This window comes from Episyrphus balteatus, chromosome 2, assembly GCF_945859705.1.
Source record: "Episyrphus balteatus chromosome 2, idEpiBalt1.1, whole genome shotgun sequence".
Lineage (NCBI taxonomy): Eukaryota > Metazoa > Arthropoda > Insecta > Diptera > Syrphidae > Episyrphus > Episyrphus balteatus.
Window position 1 is genome coordinate 132,266,108 of NC_079135.1, and position 19,567 is coordinate 132,285,674.

The following is a 19,567-nucleotide window of genomic DNA, read 5'->3' on the forward strand; positions in this document are numbered from 1 at the left end:
AGAACATCAGCGCGAGACACGTTCAGGCACAAAGCCAATGCAATTTGCTTTATTCTACGACAAGCACTAAATTCCTGGAGAACCTTTTGTTCCGACATCCTTCGTGGCAAGTCAAAAGGATGCCCCCAACTACAATCTTCTTTCACCCACCTCCATTGCCAAATAGACGAACGAAAAACTACGCAGCAATGACAAATGGCAACTTTTATAAAGTTTAAATTAAACTGAGCACACTTGGGTGTTCCTTGTATACTTTTTTCCTATCGTATTTTTTTTCGTCCTGGAGAAAAGGATTAAACGAACAATTTTAGTATTTGCTTTTCGAATAAAAGTATTAAACAATTATATAATGTAAGGATATAGGAATAGTAGGTACTTGGGAAACGTTGCTATTTAATGATAATAATTAAGGGAGTTCTTTTGTGCGAGCCAGAGAGCCCCCCAGGAATGTTTTTCCTGTGTTGTCGTTCGTTTGGCATTGGCGTTGGCGTTGGCGTTGCGTATCCTTTGCGTGACCTCCTTACTTAATCGACAGTTAATGTTGACAGCAAAATTAACTGACGTAATTTTTATATTATATTTTTTTTTACTCCTAAAATGTTTATTTTTTTTTCTTTGTTTGTCCTTTTTTTGTTGTTATATTATGTCTCATGCACACACACACACAACACTCGTCAAAGGACCTACAGGACAAATAAAAATAATTGAATTAAATTTCCAGGGTTGAATAATATTGTATGCGGATAATTTTTGTTAAGAGTGTCACAATCTAAGTGTGTGTATGTATGTGGTGTGATTGTGTGTGTGTGAGAAGGTCCCTTTTTTTGAAAAGAGAGAACGTGATAGAAGGACAAAATGTTTGGGACATGAACATGAACAACATTACTATATAGCCTGAAAACGTAACGAAACGAAACATTGTTGCTGCTGTGTGTTCGTTTGTGTGTATTTAATGTAATTGCTTCCTCCTGGCAAAATGTAAGTCTAGACACGTTTTAGATCCTCTTGTAGGATGTTTAAGTTTGAGTTCATCTAAAATAAATTTAAAGAGCAGATCGCATAGAATTCGCACGAAAACTCAATTAACCTGGGCTTATAACCTACTCGTTTCTCTGATGTTGGTTCTATTTCGGAATGTGTATTAGAAATTAAGTTAGAATTTATTAAGAGTTGGTACCTATCTAATTTTAGGTATTGGAGAATTAAGCCCACATCTTAAGATACTCTCAGTTGGTAGCTACTTTTACATTTCAATCCTTCTTTGGGAAAAGGTAAAATAAGTAAAAGAGTAGTAGATATTGTATACCTAACCTAAATAGACACCTTGAAGAAACATAATCATATTGAAGTTTGCATAAAGGTTATCTGAAAGGCTAGATCTTTACTTAACCACATATTTAATTGGCTGGGAAAATCATAGAGTAGAAAAATGATTTTTTTAGGATTATTAATTAGCAAAATTATGAATATTTCGGTCATTAGCTATTCATTTCTTTTCAATTCTCCCTTAAACTTCGGTAAGACTTCTTTAAGGTTACTTTGATAAATTAATTTTGTTTCTGAACCACAACTTACAACAGTACTCAGGACCCAAGGGCTGGAGACAGTCAAAGCTACTCTTACCAAGGCAAAACTCAACGACATTTTTTAAACTATTTCATGGTACACCTGAGCAAAAGATCCAATATCGCTGATATTAAGAAAAATAACATTGTTTATAACCCAACAATTTCAATGATAAGCCTAGTACATACTTATGAAGCAAGTCGTGAAGTGAATTCATACAATTTTGTTTTGTCTTCAATTTTTTTTTTTTCAAATTAATTTTTTTCGAAAAATATAGGGAGAGTAGATTCACGTCGTGAAGCAAAAATCTCCAATTTTTTTTGTTTTACCACGAAAGTTCACAAGAACCTCTACGGTTGACCAAAAAAAAATGTATGGCTTCACTTCACGACTTGCTTCACCAAGTATGTACTAGGCTATAGTATTTCAAGGCGGATGATATAATACAATGTAGAAACTACTCAGTGATTTAGAAACACAAAAACTACTTGAAACTGGTAATTTCCACTTGCATTATATATTTACAAACCATCTTCTGTGGTTCACGTACAGAACCCAATAAATAGGTAATAGCCCGATTGTTCGGAACTTCAAAGCATATGTGCATCGGTATAACATATTGAAACCTTCCCTCCTTTCATAACGCTGGCACTGTATTAATACATATAAAGGGGGGAAATCCCTCTGGATGACACCTTTTTCAATATTTTTTATGAAAAACTGAAAGCACTTATTGAAATTTGGAAAAAGACAAGATATTACTGACATTATTAAGTATTGAAAAAATTTTTTTTTTGAAATGAAAAAATAACAAAATGGTAGCTCTGGAGCCTTTCAATGTTGACGCCTCTAGTTTACGCCGTGCAATGCACAGGTCCAGGAAATCATCTTAAATCAAAAAACAAATTTTTTTCCGTTAGATGATATTAGTACGCATTGCATGAACCTAAATTTATTTTTTTTAAATGAAAAATAAAAATTAGAAATCAAAAAAACGAAAAAAACCATGTTTTTTTTACAAAGAAGTAGTTAAAAAAAATATTTACTGTACAAATTTTATTCAACTTTTAGGTTCATGTTGTGGCCAATAAGTTAAATAGTAATTTGCTTCAAATTTCAAGTCGATAGCTTCATTAGTTTTTGAGTTACATTGCACGGCGCGGAAAAAAACTAGTTTCGAAAAAAATGCGTTTAAAGTTTTCGTTTTCGTAGTATGGTAGGTTCGGAGCGCATTGGTTTCGGGACTATCTAGGCACTTTTGAGGCTTCATTTAAGGCTAAGACCACTGAAAATAGTTTCTTCGGTTGATAAATAAATTTACTACGCAAAAAAAGTAAGAATAGCCAAGACCCCTTTAAGGGGTTATGTGAAGTTGGTAGCCCCAAATGCTAATTTTTTTTCAAACTTGCGTGGTTCGATTGCCTAAGGTTAGCCCAGGATAGCCCAATTTTTATTTTTGTTATCCTTCGCTTAGTTTAAAAATTATAGAAGAATTACTTTTTATTCATCACACAAAAAAAGTACGCATACACCACAGTGATCATTTTTTAAGTTTATAATTAAGAAAAATTAAATCCACTGGTGTTTGCATTGCTCCTCGAATGTTATTTATTTGACTTAGAGTTTTTACTTGATTGAATGTAGTCCATATAACATTCCTGTTAAGAAGATTAAGTTGATTTGTTGCATTTCACTTTAAAAACCACAACATACAAATATTTTTTTAAGTGTTAAAATCATTCGATTTTTTGGTTTGCATATAAAGCACCTAGAAAAGCTGCATGTAAAATCTATCTAAACATTTTCCAAAAGTAACAGTAAATATAAAATGGTGTGAGGTGTAGAACTTTTTAGACCTTTCTGAACTAACCTTGGTTATTCCAACAAATTACATCACTTTTTTTTAATAGCCCAAAAATTATAACAAAAAAATTTTTTTTTTTCCAAAAATTATAACAAAAAAATTTTTTTTTTTTTCAAATTTCCAACCTCTTAAAAATATAAATTTTTTTTTTCAGTGTAAAAATTGCCCATTTTTCACTTTGTCTCAATTAACCATGCTAATTCCAACAAATTACATCACTTTTTTTTTAGCTAACCCTTAGTTCAAAAATTATAACAAAAATATTTGTGTCAACAATTACAAATGTATCCAACTTATTCATCAATTGATGCTTGTCCAGCCAAAGAGCTAAGCTATTTGTTATTCAAACTCTAAGGTCACTATGTGCAGCTTCCTTTTTTGGACCTTGTTTGTTATTCGATGTAATTAAATACATTGCCAAAGAAGTACCTACTCCAGACTGTAAAGTATACAAAAAAGTGTATTATGATGACTTGAACTATCAAATACCACTAGTTTACAAGAAAATAATAATTTATGGATGGGTTTTCGAGATATGATTTTTCAAAGTAGTTTTTCCCAGTTTTTGAGCTATATCTTGAGTAATGAACGATCAATCTGAACAAATGAACCGGCACCTAAAAGCTGAATAAATAAGCAAGAAATACTTGAGTAACTTTTCTGCGTTATTCCAAATGTTTAATTGCAATTAATCGAATTCTCATAGTTTTAAATTTTCTTCAAAATCTATAGAAAAGTTAAAAAGATATGATCATTTTTATAACGATCAAAATTTTCGACTCTTTTTGTTACAATTTGAGTTTTTGTCTATAACTTGAAAAGCAAGCTGAATTCGAAAATTTTTATTAAGTAGTTTTTTGTAGATAATTAAATTTTCTATCGAAATGTATCCTTTTAGACCAGTGCCGATGCCTTCAAAAAAATTAAAAAGTACAAAAAATCATAGTAGGATGAAACCCATTGGAAAAGGAGGGGAATATGATAAGAATGAAAGAAAAAATAAATTACGGGCGAGACGAGTTCGGGAAGTGGGTGGGTTGAGTTTTTAATGGTAAAAAATGGTATATCTCGATTTCCGGCAAAACTAAAAATCCTATAGAAAAAAGTTGTATGGCAAAGTTGTAGGTAATAAAAAGATCTACAACTTTTGTATCAACAATTTTTTCACATAACCTCAAAATTTATGTGAAAAATTCAAAAAACCGAGTTTTTGGTTTTTTATTTTTATCTTTTTCAAAAACAAAAATTTTTCTTCGAAATTTGGTGAAAACTTACCTTATTATGTCCCAAATATACTGTAATTCATTTGATTTAAAATATTAATTTGTTCACCTTATTTTGACTTAATACCAAAAAAACACCCTAATTTTCAATCGAAAATTCACGGTTCAAAATATCAGCTTTTTTCAAAAAGTCGGTGAGCATTTCGTTCGTTAAAATGCCTATTTTCTGATGGTGTAAAAAAAATTTTACATTAGTATACTATAGAACATTTTCTAGTAAAATTCAAAAAATTAAAAAGCTTGAATTCAAAAAAAAAAAAAATTGTATCATTGCTTACAATTTTGGCCTTTTTATTCCAATTTACACTTTAATTACTCAAAAAACGTAAGATTTCATGTAATATTGATTAATCTTACGTTTTTTTTGTAGATCTTTTTATTACCTACAACTTTGCCATACAACTTTTTTCTATAGGATTTGTAGTTTTGCCGGAAATCGAGATATACCATTTTTTACCATTAAAAACTCAACCCACCCACTTCCCGAACTCGGCTCGCCCGTAATTAATTTTTCCTTTAATTTTCATCATATTCACCTCCTTTTCCAATGGGTTTCATTCTACTATGATTTTTTTTGGTTTCAAAAATTATCGACCCTGGTCTATTTTAACAAATTTTAAAAATAAAATATTGTAAGAAACTTAAAAAAAAAACTATTCAAAAACGACAATTTTCAAGCTTTTACTAAATAGTCGCAGTAACCCTGAAAAACAGAAGTAAGCTGGATTCGAACAAAGTTCTCCCATCATAAGATACCAAATACTACTTTGAACCAGCGAAAAAATGTCTTCCAACTGATTTGGACTTTAATAGGAACATGTTCGTGTGTTTACGACCCCCTTAAGGGTTCGGTAAAAAAGAAAAGAATGTTTAAGTGGAAGCAGACCATTCTTCCGTCCAAGTTAAGTGGACACAATGCCTACAACATGTCGCGACTAAATTGAATGATTGATTGATTTTTCCGTTTATCGTTGCCTAAGTTTCCTGCAGAAATAGCCATTCCATGTATGAATTCAGCAGAAATTTTGATATATATTTTTTTGTTGAAAATATTTACCTTTTTTTTTCCTAAAAAAAAAGAATAAAAACCAACCCCTCTTATAAACCTTGACTTAACTCTCCACACGTGTTATATAGTGCCTTTGGTGCGTCTCTCTATCTTATTTCTTCAACGAATTTACCCAACATCAAATCATTCGTTAGTTTCCATTAGTAAAACAATCATTGAATAAGATAAGCATTTAAACTACTTTGCCTTAGATATTCGTGTGTGCACGAAACGTGCTTTTGACAAATGAGAGGAATGAAACTCAGAAAAAAAAACACATCCAAATGGTTTATACATACACACAGGAAAGGAAAGAAAGAAAAAAAATATCTACATTTAGCCTATATCTACTTTTACTCTTAAACTACCTACTACACAGAGTCCCTTCTGCCTTAAACATCGAGTCCTTAAAAAAAAAATACTCCTGGATTTTTTTACGTCTCAATAAAAACCTAAGAAAAATCCAACAACAACTCGAACTTATGGATAAAAAAAAAAGAAAACTCCTTTTGCCATGGTCTTCTTCTTCTAAAGGCGCACACAGAATGAAGTAGAAACAGCATTGAAGTACTTTGGTGCTTATTTTGTCTGATTCCGTAAACTGAATCACTTAACATTACGAAAAAGCATTCAGTCCTTAAAAAAAAGTGAAGAAAAAATAAGAAAAAAAAACCAACAACTTTTCCAAGCGCAACCTTAATACATTCTTGAAATACATAGGAAATGCGATACTCGTATTTTTTCAAATTTTATACATTTAGACCTCTGAATGCACTCATTCTACTAATTCACCCGCCACCGTTCTTGTGTGTGAAGACGGTGCATGTGTGGATTCGTATGAATCGGACAAAGTAAACACGAGAAAGATACTGGCCAAGAAAAGTCTTACACGAATTACGGTAAAACTACTTATCGTGAAGGAAAAATGTCAGACAGACAGACACAGTTTAGAGAGTTGTGCCGTGACTTGACAAAAGCCTCAGAGCTCTGAATGAAAATTCATTGTTGGCACAAAATGGATTTTCTTTTCGCTCAAAATCTCCAGAGGTTTGACACTGCGCATGAATCAGTTCATTCGGTAGAAAATGGTACTGGAAATTGGAGAAGTGCTGAATTGAGAGACTCCAGCCCGGGAATTTTGAATTTCCCGTGGAACAGAGTAAATGAACTGCTCGAAAAGTCTCGAAAGAGTAAACCTTCTTCCAGGGATTGGTTCCATTTCGGGGAGAAACGAACGTACGCATTACGTATTCATTAAGATAGTTTCTTTCTTTTTTTTTTGTTTTTGTATTTTTCCAGGTGAATGTGTACGTGTGGAATATACTGCAGCGTCAATCTCCACCAATACCATCACACCGTTTCGAACCATATCAACGATGACGAAAAATTATATCGTGAACTTTTGCCACACTCCAAATTGAAAATATTTCAATACCCTCTTCCGTTGGCCGGTTCTAACGCCAAAGTCTTGCTGAAGCTTCTTCTTGACTCCTACCTTGCTTATTTTTTTTTTCTGTAGCCTGTACCACCCTAAACCCGAGTCTTGTTGGGCTTTCGATTTCCTTTTTTTTTTTTTGTGTGCAGCATATCAGAAATTGTACACCTGTCCGACAACCAAGAAGAAATCGTTAATTTTTATTGGGGGTATAAGGACGACCACCCGACGACGATGAGGCGAGGTAGCTTGTAGCTTGTATAAAGGTTATAAGAGTGTATACAGGCCAGGGTTCGGACTTTACTTCGATCGAAGTAGATTTACTTCGATTTTGGGAAAAAAATAAAATCTACTTCCCTACTTCTCTTTTTCAGGATCTACTTCTATTTCTTGATTGAAAAAATATTTTTTAAATAGTAAATTTAGAGAAAGGGATTTAACTTCAATTTTAAATCTGGTCGAGGCATTGAGAAATAAAGCTCAACTGAAATCTCAAAAGATGAATGGAGGTCAATTATTCTTCGAATTCAGGATATAAATAAAGTTTATCACAGTAATTTTGACTGATTTTGAAGAATTCCTGATCAAAAATTTGTTAAGATTATGCTGAATTAACCGTTTTTTGGAAAAGATTATAATAAAAAAAAGCAAAGAAAAATAATTTTGTTGAAAAATAATTTTTTTAGAATAAATTTTTGTAAATAAATGTTCTGAAAGTTTAATTTTGAAATCTACTTCCGAAATTTTGGATCTACTTCACTTATTTTTCCAATTTGCTTCGAAATTTTGAAACTGAAGTCCGAACCCTGATACAGGCCATTTGAAGGTAGGCATAATGTTGTAGCCGGGATTGTTTTGTAGGAAATGAAGTTGAAGTTAACGTAGGTTACAATATATGTACCTTTGGAGAAATTGGAAGGAAGCTATATTGAAGAAATGGTGGTTTTGGTCGAGTCAAATTGGGGTGTAAAAAGTTGTACCTACTTGTTACTACTACAAATTTACCTGGTGTACACTGATAGAAATATAAAAAAAAAAAAGAAAGACCAATTTGAGTGGAAATTAAATATTTATACATATTTCTTCTTCGAGATACTTTTACAGCGTTTGAATAATTTGAAATAAAATCAATTGATTGACAGAAGACATCGACCTTTTTTTTCAATTTTCAATATGAAGTTTTTTAGCTTTTATAAGGTTTTCCAGGTATTAGTTCTTTTTGAAAACAGGCTTTGTATTACGAAAAAAGTATCCATAAATTTGTATCAGTTTAGTTGGAAATTTAGTCAGGAGGGTTAGGTATTGTTGGTTGATAAGTTTGAACCTATATGGAAATGACTTAAAAAAGTTCGTGGATGTAAATATTGAAAAGAAAAAAAATTGATTTAAGGTGAATACTTGGAACTTGAAGGAATAAAAAAAAACGATTCTTGAAGATATCATGGAATTCTAAAACTATTTTGTTTGAGTGTTCAATTTTCTGAAAGAAGCTATCAAATCTTCCAGGAATTGGTTTCCGAATATGTACTTTTGTCAACATCACAATGAAATTGCTTTAGTGAAGGATTTTAGATGAATTAAGCTAAACACCATTCCCACCGCCAAAACTGGCCAATTTAAGAGGTAACGGGCACAGCCAAACAGAAAGAGTTATTATTTTATAGAAATGGGGGGAGGGTAGTGTTTTAAAAGAGCTAGATTTGCATAGATTTTGGTTAGCTCTAATATTCACTCAAGCATGTTGTCCTAGGATATGGATTTAAATGAAAAAAGAACACACGAGTCGACTATAGTCGTATACATTGGGTCCCTTGAAGACATTGCAAAACACTATTACCAGTGCAGGAACAAGAGCTTTTTGTAATTACTACAAAAAATATTGTTCTTGACGGCCGGCCCTTTACATACCTACTATCCAATTGAAAGATTCTTTAACTGCTACCAAAAACTCTAAACGTCAAAAGAAAAAAGTATCCCAACATCATTTTGGGAGATTGCACCGTAGAACATAGGGATATTTGACCCAAAAAGGTGATCAAAATTGTTGTTGGTATTTTTAAATAAGAAATTACTTACCAATACGTAATTTCAATATAAAAAAGCTTAAAAGTTACACATACGCCACAGTGATCCGCAGTTACGACACGAACTAAATAATTAAAATAAATTTATAGCTGATTAAATAATAATTATTCCAGTTAATCTTATTAATACTTTTTTGTTAAAAAAATGTCTTTTTTGTCTGTGTTTTTTGCCTTTACTTTTTTCTTTACTTTTTTTTTTTTCTCAACCACATCTTGAAATTTAAATGATAAGTGAGTATTTTATACAAAGTCTCTTTATTTGGTAAAAAAAAGGGGTATTTTTTAACAAAAAAGTAATTATAACTTTTGTATTTATAGCGATACAAAAAAATTAGTGAAGCAGAGCTGTAGTGAGTTTTAAAGGAACAATATTTTCTCGGAAAGTTTTTTCATAATTGAATCGTTTATTTCAGAAACAGCATAAGTCCATGAGCACTAACTTTTCAGGAGCAACAAAAAACTGTTTTTTATGTTAAAACTCCACACCACTTCAAATTTAGAGTATGCCGAGTTATATTCTAGCTAAAGACAAATTTAAAAACCTTTAAAATATAAACCTTTTTTCAAGTCTTAGCGGGTTTTTAAGCCTTTAAAGTCGCTGGACTTATGTCGTTTCTGCTCAAAACGACTTTTTGTTGGTAAAACTTTTGTTTTCATCTAGCTATAGCTTTTGAACCCTGCTTCTGATTTTAATGAATAAAACAGCAGTAGATAGATTAAATCTTTACCTCTTCATTGATATATATAATTTTAAAGCATGCGTGTCATGATGGCTGGCAAAATAATTAAAAACTGGTAAAATGTCATATATTCAAGAGTAAAACACGCTGCCACCGCGAGGAAATCTGGCTATAACTATTGAACCCTGAGTTCAATTCTAATGAATTAAATAGATATAGATAGAGTAACTCCTTACCTTCTTAAAGATGCATAACAAAAGTGTGCGTGTCAAGATTGCTGCCAAAATAACTTAAAACTTGTAAAAAGTCAAGTATTTAGCAGTCAAAAATGTTGTCACCGTGTGAAATATTTCCATATATTTTGAACCCATTTCTTTCAGTTTTCGTATTTGGGGGGGGGGGGGGGGGGTGTCTGACATACTTAAGGGGGGAAATCCCTCTGGAATTTTTTATTTTTGCATCATTTTTTTTTGCGTAATAAATTTATTTATCAACTGAAGAAACTATTTTCAGTGGTCTTAGCCTTAAATGAAGCCTAAAAAGTGCCTAGATAGTCCCGAAACCAATGCGCTCCGAACCTACCATAGTACGAAAACGAAATCTTTAAACGCATTTTTTTCGAAACTAGTTTTTTTCCGCGCCGTGCAATGTAACTCAAAAACTAATGAAGCTATCGATTTGAAATTTGAAGCAAATTACTCCTTAACTTATTGGCCACAACATGAACCTAAAAGTTGAATAAAATTTGTACAGTAAATATTTTTTTAACTACTTCTTTGTAAAAAAAAACATGGTTTTTTGCGTTTTTTGATTTCTAATTTTTATTTTTCATTTAAAAAAAATAAATTTAGGTTCATGCAATGCGTACTAATATCATCTAACGGAAAAAAATTTCCTTTTTGATTTAATATGATTTCCTGGACCTGTGCATTGCACGGCGTAAACTAGAGGCGTCAACTTTGAAAGGCTCCAGATCCGCCATTTTGTTATTTTTTCATTTCAAAAATTTTTTTTTTCAATACTTAATAATGTCAGTAATATCTTGTCTTTTTCCAAATTTCAATAAGTGCTTTCAGTTTTTCATAAACAAAAAATATTGAAAAAGAGGTGTCGTCCAGAGGGATTTCCCCCCTTAATTTTTTTCCAGAAGATTAATAACTATACATAAATGAGAAATCTCAAAAAAAAAAAAAAAATGTTTGGGAAAAATGGGCTTATGCTGTTTCTGAAATAAACGATTCAATTTTGATAAAGAGGGCTCAAAACTTTAAAATTTTCTTTCTCTTTTGTTTCTATTACTTTTTTGGGTTGTAACTTTTTTAATATTCAGAATATCGAAAAAGTATCGATATTCAACTGTCTAAAAAACTAAAATCAAAGATGGCGGCCAAAAGGTGAATTTCAGGAGTGCGAAAAATCAGGATTATGATATTCACCCTATTCTCTAACAAATTTGGGGGTGGTAAAAACTGCTGGGTCGTCCATATATGAACACCATAAATGCACTATACTATAGATAAATTTTAAAATTTGTTATTCGATGCGAAATGTAAAAAAAAATATTTTCTGAAAAATTTAAAACACCTATGAATGGTAGGCATAAAAAAATATATAAGAACGAAGATGGCCAACTTTTTTTTAAAATAAGCTCGTCTAAAGGGAATTTCATAATGGTAAGAGTTTTTATCGTATCTAGATTTATTAGGAAGTTATTGGTACCAAAATGCGAAAATACCTTATTTCTGTTAAAAGCTTCCCTGAGTTAAAAAGAATCACCAGAATTTTTTCAGATTTTTTAAATTATATTATTGAGCATTGATTTTATGCATTGAAGTTTTAAGTATTATTATCACGTTATAAATGAAGAAACTGGTGATCTATCATTTTACCTTAATCTTGAATACAGTCGTTGATTTGATGGATGAAAATCTAGATACTAATTTTAGCTTTCAAGCTAACCATATTGATCCTATTTGTTTACAGTCATCCAAAATACGGCCGCTTAAAATATTTAAAAATTTAGCATATCATCTTTTATTTAAATTGAACTAATTTTTGTATTCAATCATTTGGTTTCAGAAGGTGAATTTGATTTGCAAATGTGTTGATTAAATCTAATTCAAAAAAGTCTGTACAAAAGTTATTAAGTCTTGTGTCGACGCCAATCGCATTCAAGAATTATATGTTATATCCACTTTTAAGTCCAAAATAACGTGTTTTTTTGACTTTTTTGTGAATATAGTTTTTCAAAAATTCGCTACGTATATTTACAAAATAATTGGGCTCCGTTTTTTCTGGTAGAAGGTTTCCTAGAGGACCGCCACAAAAAAGTATCTGGTGGTGAGAAAGATACTTCTGATTCAAATTATTTGAAACAAAAAATAGTAAGTCTCGTTTTTAGAAAAAATGTTTACCTACAAGTAATAAATTAAAAAACTTTTCGCAATGAAATTAATAATTTTCTGTCAGTGTACATTCATACCCAGAATTTCTATCGGCAGTTTGAGTTTTTTTTTCGTGTGGTTGAAGATACTCGAACCAACAAATTTACGGAAATAGTAACTAAAGTTTGTTGAAGACATTAGACAGAAGAATGGGTGAATGTGGAGGTATGCTTTCACAAGAAGGCCAAAATTTTCCATACTTACACACGACTGACAAACCTACATAAGTGAAAGTCCCACTCTTTTCATTGCCTCGTTCATAAATTAAAGGAAACTGTTTTGTGGATTTTATGTAACTCATGTAACATGGATTTGAGACTTACAGATGGGACCTGTAGATACGTTAATTCACTCAATCCACCTGGAATTTTGTATTAAGAAAACGAATGAAAGGAAAAAAAGAAAAAAGAAACAAAATAGACGAAGCAGATGTTTCGTTTTTAGAAATTCAAAAAAAAAAAAAAAAAAAACAGAAAAAAAAGCAAAGCAAAGAAAAAACAAAACCTAGGTGGAAGATTTATTGCGAGTTTACAATAATGTTTCAGTGATTGAAGGATACGAAGGTTATATTCTTGTACCTTTGCCTTGTTCTGTGAAGGGAAAAATGTAAGAATAATGAGATTCAAATTAGCAGTTCCAAAGGAAGTTCATTTCAACTTTCACACAACAGCGTCTTCAGTCTTCTTCACAGAGCCAGAGTGAGTTTCTTAGGTCTTCCCAAAGCAATATGATGATGAAGCGATGCTGCAAAATATCTATAAGATTCTATAAAAGAAAAATTAATTTGTATGCAAGTACCTGACTTATCTAAACAACTCAGGTCAACGCAAAAGAAAATTGACTTTAAATAATTTATGCAAAACAATTTGTATAATGTACAGAGAGATACAGTTTTTTTTTTTTTGTTTCTTTTTATTTGCATGTGTTTGTGTGCGTTTTTGTTGGTAGAAGAAAAGAAAAAGTAAGTAATTTAATTCGATAAAAAATATATAACAGCTTTTGGAGGAGCCTTATAATGTAGTAGATGAGAGATGGCAAACTAAATTTAAAATGTACATGACCTTAAAAGAACCTCAGAAAAAAAAAAAAAAGTAGAAATTAAATTAAGTTTAACAATATTTTCATGGAAAAAAAAAGTTTGGAAATCAGGAAAAAATCTTTCAGAGTTATGAATTTTCAATCAGAGATGGTTCTAAAAACTTGAAATTCAAAATAAATGATTTAATTCTTAGAATTTTTTGTTCAGTTTGGTTGTGAACGTAAGGAAAAATGGCTAAGTGCTTTTGGAAACCAAACAACGTGGTCAATTAATAAGAAATACGATAAAGTTTCTTGTTTTTTTTTTTTACATAAAGAATAGGGGGGGAAAGTTTTGCATTGAAAGTGTTTTTATAATATTTTAAGCTTCTTATCCAACTTTATAACAGATATTGTTTTTGAAATTAAACTAAAATTGAAATTTAAAAAAATACGTTTATAAAGTAAAGCCTGATTACTACTCTGAGGGGTGCCAAAATCAATTTCATTCAATTTCACATAGCCTATAACTAGCGCACAAACAAGACATTTTAAACGATACATCATTTGTCAAACTACGATAAGTAGTTTAGAAGCTATGGTGCCACAAATCAACATACATAGTATACGTACCGGTTAAGCACATTACCTTCCTTTTGGCTTGGCCGTAGTCAGGTAAGGTTAGGTTTAAGGTTGCTAAAATTCTTACATAGAAATTTTGAAAATTATTTACATTTCGTCGGCGGAAAGTAGAATTGTCTAAGTCACAAAAGGCAAATTGTACAAATTGATTGAAAGCGACTTACTTCATAAGAAAATACATATTATTTTTTAATATGTATAAAAATTAAAAATCCAAAATTGGACTTATAGAACAATTCCTGTACAAGTACCTACTCATTTTCCTTAAATAAAAAGTGGACTTAGAACAAAGTATTATTAGACTCCAGAATACTCGGTTCTCATTTTCAGAAGGTTAATTACATGTTTTTATTGTTCGATGACCCATTAAATTATGTTATCTGCTGAATAAATTTTTAAGACAAAAACGCTTTTCAAATTTTGAAAGAGCACCCTCAAATTAGTAAAGCTGCATCATTATCTCATTTTTTGGTTAAAAGTGGATTTAGAACAATTTTGCTTTCCGTTTTGAAATAAGATTGGTATGCCATTTTCTAGAAACTACTAATCAAGATCTAAAACCAAATTTTCTAATAAATTTAATGTCCCGTTTTCGAAAATATGATTTTTCAAAAAAAAATTTTCAAATTTTTTTTTTTTTTATATCTAAATCCAAAAATTATTTTTTTCAAAATTTTGCTATTTAATACAGTCAAATAAGGAGAAAAAAGGGGTAAATCTCGGAATGAATGTTAGTAGACATTTTTTTTGCTCAATATCTTCCTTTTGCCATTCTATAACATATCTCAAAAGTCTAGAAAAATCTCATGTCCGCTTGTCGTGATTTCAAGGTCAAATCGCGAAATGGATAGATTTTCAAAATTAGCAAAAATAGGCTATGGTATAATATACACATATGATACATGATTTCAAGGTATTTTTTAATGCTGATTCCAAAAAATCTAAAATCAAGACAATCTGACGTCTCTGGAAAAAGTTATACCTGTTTTTCATCTGTCAACTCATATTATTATAACAGTTGCAAACTTACTGCCGAAAAACCCTTAAAAGTTATGGTAGAGGAACCAAATTTTGCATGAAGGTTTTCATATCCATTATTATAAGGAATCAAAAAAACTCAATGAAAAAAACATTCATATCTATGAAAAATTGGTATTTTTTGAAAACAAGGGGAAATTTTAGGATATGCACTAAAAAACATCCTGTTACAATCTTGCAATTAGTGCTAATAGGCTAATTTTTTTGTTTCTATCTTTGTTTGGATATTCTATATCTTATGTCAAAAATCTAAAAAAATCTCATGTCCGCAAGTCCTAATTTTTGAGGTTAAACTAAGTTAGGTGCAGACTAAAAAAAATTAGCAAGAAAAGTTTAAATTTGTATATGTATACCAACATAAGCGACATGATTTAAGGGTATTTTTTAACACTTTTTCCAAAAAAACTCACAATAAGTCAACCTGACCATCCCTGAAAAGTAATGCACCTTATTCATGTTGATCTGACACAAATATCTGAAGTGTTGTTTTTCATTTTTTTAAAATCTGCACCTTATCTTCAAACCAGGAAAATTAGGACTTGCGGACATGAGATTTTTTTAGATTTTTGACATAAGATATAGAATATCCAAACAAAGATAGAAACAAAAAAAAATAGCCTATTAGCACTAATTCCAAGATTGTACCAGGATGTTTTTTAGTGCATATCCCAAAATTTCCCTTTTTTTTTTTAAAATACCAATTTTTCATAGATACCTATGAATGTTTTTTTCTTTGCATTTTTTTGATTCCTAATACCTAATAATGGATATGAAAACTTTCATGCAAAATTTGGTTCCTCTACCATAACTTTTAAGGGTTTTTCGGTAGTAAGTTTGCAACTGTTATAATAATATGAGTTGACAGATGAAAAACAGGTATAACTTTTTCCAGAGACGTCAGATTGTCTTGATTTTAGATTTTTTGGAATCAACATTAAAAAATACCTTGAAATCATGTATCATATGTGTATATAATACCATAGCCTATTTTTGCTAGTTTTGAAAATCTCCATTTCGCGATTTGGCCTTGAAATCGCGACAAGCGGACATGAGATTTGTCTAAACTTTTGAGATATGTTATAGAATGGCAAAAGGAAGATATTGAGCAAAAAAAATTTCTACTAACATTTATTCCGAGGTTAAACCCTTATTTGACTGGATTAATTGATTTATATACCTAATAATTATGTATTAAAATTTCGCTGATATTAAAGTAGTAGTGGGGAGAAAATCAGATATGAAAAAACGGTTCTATTTTTTTGAAAATCATTATTAACGCTGCGAGTAGGTATGGTTAATAATGATTTTCAAAATAAAATTTTTTCCCTAAAAACTACTCTTTGAATTTTTTGAAGGAAATCGTTGGAGCTGTTTTCGAGAAAATTAAACTTTTCCGAAATTTGTATACCGTTTTTTTTTATTTAAGAAAAAATTATTCCAAACATCCCTCCAAAAAATGCTATACACCAAATTTAATATTAATCGGTCCATCCGTTTAAGCTGTAGCTTCGTATACAGATAGACAGACGGACTTCCGGGACCTACTTTTTTTTTCATTCTTTATCATCGTAATGTCATGTCTGATTGTTATTAGGTACTTACAACCTGGAAAGGGGAATCAAGATATTTAAGTGCTGGCGGTTATGGCTTTTTTCTTAGGACGCAAACCGGACCTTTAATCGTACATACCTAATCAATGGTGAACTTACCAGTTCTGAAGTTAAGGATCAATTGAATAATATAAGATATTTAAGTGATGGTAAGAAGAATAAGAATAAGAAGATAAAAGTAAGACCCCTGGTGTTACCAGGGACAATAGAAGCTTCGATCTAAGAGCACTTTCTTTGTGTGGTGGCATATCTAACGCCATCTGTGAGGAAGTAGTGGTACCAAGAGAAAAATGTTTTAGGTTTTTGTAAAGGAACCAAAACTGCAAAAACACATAATTTTCCATCTTAAAGCTTATTACGATTTCAAAACATGCGTCAATTTAAGGTGAAATCATTTTTATTCGTCATCAAACCCTCCTCTCTGTGATTTAAAGTGTATAAATCATTTCAGAGGATTTTCCTGGAAAAAACTCTTAAAAACGGACCATATTTTCTCTTAATGATGTCCTATAACAATTTTAATCTAAAACACGCAAAGCAAATAAATAGACACAAAAAGCTAATTCCCAACAATGCATCAGGATTTCGGTTTTTTTTTTCTGAAATTTGGAATAAAAAAGTCAAAAAGTTTTTATTATTGTTTCCACTCTCGTGTGCAACTCTTGAATAAAGATTATGAGAGTACCTGTCTTTCTATTTTTGCAGCACATAATAACCATGCTGAGCCGAGTTGAATATTAAAGCCCAAAACACACACAAACACGCCCCATTCAATATGAAGACCAAAACTCTGAATAGAAACAGATACGTTATCGATTTGTTCTTCTGTGACGGATTATGAATCCACTTTATCCCATATCCCACCACACTACTATGCCACCCAATTTAATATTTATAAGGCGCACAATGCACCTACAACCTACAAAACACAGTCCTACATATCCGACAAACCATCTCCTCTCTCTCCCTCCGGGACCATCGCACAACACCGACCGCCTCGCCTGCCGCATCAGCCAGAAAAATCGATGCGGCAACCTACTACTCGGAGTATAGCAGAAGGAGGAGCGCACATCCTCAGCAGTCAGCACATTTACCCGGGCGCCATTTATAAATGCACACACATATCGCCCATCAGGAGGTTACCGTTACCGTTATCAACTCTTTTTTTTTTCTGTTTTTTTTTTTTTGCCTCATTTTTATGGAGCTGGGGCTGTGTTGGACAGGACACATCTTTTTGCCACACACCAAAAACAAAAAAAAAAAGGATGAACAAAAAAGGAGTGAAAGGAAACTCAAATATTATATAAAAATGGTAAAATGGAGAAGAGCGAAAAAAAAATGAAGCTTCTCTCCGCTTGGCGGGAATTAATGTGCGCCGCAGGGGGGCGACCATGGATTCGACATTCATCCTTGGCCGGATTCCGATGAATGTGCTACCAGAATAAGCAATTGACACTCAAAAGGAGTGAAGTACTCGCATAAGGTATATAAGTAGGACGGGTTCTATACCCCAGCCCCAAGTAGCAAGCTATAAAGCGGGTCAGAATGGATTATAATGCATTCTCGAGTAGCTTTTGCAAGCCTTAACTGTACCCAACCTACACTGACTGTGATGTGGTGCGTTTACCTTTCGCAACTTTAAACAACTTTATACCTACGAGCTATCCTATAACAGAGACTGAGACTCTGCCACCTTTTATCTTTATTCGGAGAAAACTGTTTTTTTGTTACTATTTCGGTCCAAAGCCACATACACAACAAACTCGGGCTATAAGCTCCTTAAGAATCCGTAATCAAGCTTTATGTTCACTTTGAATCAGAATCTTGGAGCTGGGAGCTTATCCAAGTGGCCTTTTTGCTTTTTGTGATACTATTTGGTCTCTCTGGCAGGAGTAGAGTCGTCCTTTATGATGAATTATTGGGCTAACATGGCGTTGAGATAGGAATAGGATGGTTGGAATGAGTGTGTGATGGTGGGATGTCTTGGTTACGGTTCTAGCTCTCTGATGAGAAATGACGAGCTCAAGTCAAATGTCAAATTGATATTTTTTGTTCGTCTTTTGGGTTTGGTTTGGAGCCAGTTTCGTCATCGGTGCGTAGAGTGTGGTTCTGGTGTAAGAGTTTTTTTTTTTTTTTGACTTGTCAGTAGCAATGACAAATTAACACTCACGACATCATACAAACTCAAACATCAGCTAAAACAAAACATACATTTTTATATGTTGGTTGGTTAGTTTCGTCATCCCACTTCCACTTTTGTATGTTGAAGGTTGTAAATCAAATGTAAGACAGATCCATCCTCACTCGACTCGACTCAACTCAACTCTTACCTAATATTCTTTATAGCCAAGCTAGCTAGAGCTGATGTGTACCAAAAAAATAATGAACCAGAGATTAGGATTGCTGACACATAAATCTTTGTGGCAAGCCCACACCTTCACACTCTATGAATATGTGTTTCCAGAGATTTGAGTTATTCGCAAAAACAATGTGAAAAGAGTGACGAAGAAGCGAAACGAAGACGAAGAAACGACCGAGAGAATGTCAGTTAATTACTTGGAATTTCTCTGCAGACTGTCAAAAAGACAAGACTACTCTGTTTTGTGTGTGTAAAGAGTTTTTTTTTTTTCATTCTTCACTTCTTCAGGAAAGGAGAAAGAATTGCTGCAGAAATATTTTTCAATGACAAATTTGAGGAAATTTTATCGTATTCCTATGGTGATGATGGGTGAATATTTTCAAGTTAGTTTTTTAAAGGGTTTTGAGGTCCTTAAGCAAACCACAAGATGATTTCTGATATTTTGTCTTAATTTTTGTCCAGAGTTCTTAGTGACAGAGTGTTGGAAAGATTAAATC